A 3,577-nucleotide genomic window follows, 5' to 3' on the forward strand; every position below is an offset into this window, starting at 1 on the left:
CGACACTTGGATGAAGGTGATGAAGGGAGGACACATCAGTACAAAATAATGGCTATAAGCAGCTTTAATAAAGAAAACTGAAGATCCAGCCTTCAGGAGTAAAACCTTACAGTTTGACAGTAAATGTCAGAGTGATCGTCAGGCTAACAGGAAGTGCTAACAGCTGTCAGTGATAAACAAGTCACACCAAAACCCACAAAGAAACTTGTGGGTTTTGTTTATTAGCTATATTTGAAAAAAATTAATTTGTTAAATATTATTTTGACTTATTTTTGTTATTTTAGAATTATACCTCCTCCATGAAACGCACCAGAAAGACCAACAATAGATGTCAAGGTAATGTTTAGCATGAGCACAATGGCTTGTGGGACTTTTTTTCTTCATTTATATTTCATAAGTTCATTTATTGATGGCCTGCCAGGACCTCGTCTTCGTCCAGCAGCCTCAGAAGCATCTCCCTCAGCTCGAACGGCACCATCTCCTCCTCATCGTTGTCGAAGGAGTCTGTGCTCTCCTGCTCCTCAAAGATGTTCTAAAGCGGAGTCCTGGAGTTCTGCTGGACACACACACACACACACACACACACACACACACACACACACACACACACACACACACACACACAAACACATCAGCCTTCATCCAGTGATGCAGGTTTGCAAAAATCAGACTCCAAATGTCTCCAAACGATGGTTTCCACTGATCAGTGCTTCCACTCAGCCAGCAGAGGGCGCTGCTGTGGAGATGCTGCTGTTCTTGGCAGACCTTCAACAGAACCAGTGAACTGGTGGCCCCTTACCCTGTTCCTGTCATTGGATCCAGGCTGTCGGCGCGGGGGCTGGGCCTCCAACAGTCGTCCACCAGGAAAGGCGTGTTTATAGAAGCAGATGGTGCCAAAGGGACATGTGCCACGCCCCTCATCAAAGTACCGACACGGCTTGTTCCTGAAGGAGACCGAGAAGACTGTCAGGGATTCAGACACATCAGACAACACCGCCCACTCCACAGCCCAGATGTTCTCCTGCAGATCTACTAGTATAGCCCCACCCACTAGTGTAGCCCCACCCCTCACCCGTTTCTAGCCCGGCCCACTTACCGCATGCCGTCCTTGTATTTCTGGATGAGCTTCTGCTTGTCGTCCTCATCTTCCACCCAGAACTCACTCGGGATGACAAAGTTGGATGTTATTCCACACTTGGGGCAGCAACTGGAAATAAGTAGAAAAATGGTTTTACCATCTGAAACAGGGAACGTTCAGGAAGAAGCTCCTCTGAAGGAGATTAAAAACAGTCTCAGGAGATGTTTGGTGAGAAAAGGTGAATTAAAAAATGTTTCTGGTTGGTTTACAGACGATTAATCAATGTGATGGAACACTTATCGCTACAACCTCATTCAAAGTACCTCTGAAACATATTTAGGTAACATTTTTGATGCTTTCATGAAGAAAGAAGATGAATAAATATTTGTTATCCAAAGCTGTTAAAGTCGATCCACTGGACGTTAAGAAAGTTCTTGAAGACGTTTCATCTCTCATCCAAGAGACTTGTTCAGTTCTGAAGGTGGCTGGTGTTGTCCAGCTTATTTACCCTGTGGGGTGTGGTCAGGGCTATGCACATTCAGACGACTGTCGTTGAAACCCGTCTGGCCCCTCAACAATTGTTGGGTGTGTCAAAGGGGGGTCGTTGAAATACAAGTTTCACCTTTGTATACTAATGACCCTCATTAGTATACAAAGGTGAAACACAAATTTCAACGACCCCCCCCCACTACCCATCACACACTGACGACTCACTTGGTGATATCGCACATGGCCCTCCTCCACGTCCTGATGCACTTCAGGCAGTAGCAGTGGCTGCAGTTGACCAGGATGCCGAAGCGCCGCTCACTGGGGTTGGCCTTCTCCAACACCACTTCAATGCACATACGACACATCATGTACTCGCTGCGCTGGATGGCGAACGAGAGCTCCATGTCCTTCTCGTGGGCCTCCATGCACGCCTGTGGACAGGTGCAGGAAGTGTGTGTATGTTACCACCATGTCAAAGGAGTGTGTGTGACAGCTCGTGTAGTGTGTGAGCAGGTCGTTACCTTGGTGTGCTCTGAGCGCTGACTGATGTCGGTGGGGTGGAGCACCTGGAGCTCACACATGTTACAAACGTCGCCATGGAGATAGGCACAGTTGATTCCATAGCGGCACTTTCCAATAGCGGCATAGAAGCAAAGCTGCTTCCTCAGCTCCTTGTTCTCAGCATCAGCTGCAGACGACCCACAACATCAAAACATCAAAATACTGTTACCATGGTACCCACACGCCTACAACCTGATCGGACTACAGCTTCCTTCAACTGTTTGTAATCTCAGATGACACAAGTTCACAGTTGTCCACTCGCTTGTCAATGGGTGAACAAAACAACAGTTTTACCAAATACCAAAATGAACAACAGCCCAACCCCCACCTAAGAAAATATCCACAGCCCTAAGTCTCCTCACAAGGGGACGTAGGTGGGATCTAGTGCTTCTCCCCAACACACCACGCGGATCACTCACCCCGTCCACAGTACGGCTGTCCTGAAACAAAATCGGCCGCGTTGAACCAGTCTTGAACCCATGAGCCGGGTGTTGACCCACTGGGATCCAGGTCTGATGGGTCCAGCAGGGAAGTGGGGGGAGGTATCAGTGTCTGGGGGGTCGGCCGCTCCTCGCTTTTGGGTAGTTTGTAGTGTTCAAACCTGAGGACACACAAGTTACCATGTTAAAACAGAAAGGTAGGGTGATAGAAACCCACCGTATTCCCCCCACCCCTCACATATAAACAAAAGGTAGAGGGATGGAAACCCATTACCCTCCCTACATACAAACAGAACAGGGAAAAAACATCAACCGTTTTACCAAAAGAGCCTAAAAGAGCTACATAGATCTGAAACTGCTGCTCCACACCACTGGTGTCAGGGTCAGTATGAACACAAAGCATTTTGGGATTTTTAATTAATGGTGAGAACATTTTAGAAACCTTTCCCCGCTTCACCTTAAATTCTGTGCCCAGTGCTCCTCGTCTTGGTTCTCATACCATTTAGTTATAAGAAGTCAGGACCAAACATATCCATGAGCACAGGAGACAGTGCTGGGATGAGAAAGATTACTCTAAAAATCTTCCAGCAATAACACAACAATAGAGTCAGTACTAACAGTGTGAAGATGCTACTGCTAATTGCTAACCCATCTGTTCCAAAAGACACTTCAATGAATGAGCAGGACTCTAAGACTCATAGGAAACACACTCTGATCTGTTGAGCCTAAGCAGTCTGGATTGGACTTCATCCTCCAACATAAAGATGACCATGACTCCAAACTAAAGCACTGAGTCAGAGTAAAGTGTGTGGAGTCCTCCAGGTAAAGGCAGGTCAAGAAGAGCAAAGCAGAATGAGGAGAACTTACTTCAGGCTGGTTGAAGACATGTCTGCAGGTCTCAGTCATCCACGTCAGGACTCCTTCAGTTGTGACTCACTGCGACTGAGTCCAGACACTTATAGTCCTGCTGGGGCAGAAAGTCGCCCCCACAAACCCCCAACACAATGAG

At 47.2% G+C, this 3,577-nt stretch overlaps 1 pseudogene; it reads right to left on the reverse strand.

The window, feature by feature from the left end:
- Positions 1-403: 403 nt before the first annotated feature.
- On the reverse strand, positions 404-2,971 carry LOC137589726 (probable E3 ubiquitin-protein ligase makorin-1; annotated as a pseudogene).
- Positions 2,972-3,577: the final 606 nt, after the last annotated feature.

Source organism: Antennarius striatus, chromosome 22 (assembly GCF_040054535.1).
Source record: "Antennarius striatus isolate MH-2024 chromosome 22, ASM4005453v1, whole genome shotgun sequence".
Taxonomy (NCBI): Eukaryota; Metazoa; Chordata; class Actinopteri; order Lophiiformes; family Antennariidae; genus Antennarius; species Antennarius striatus.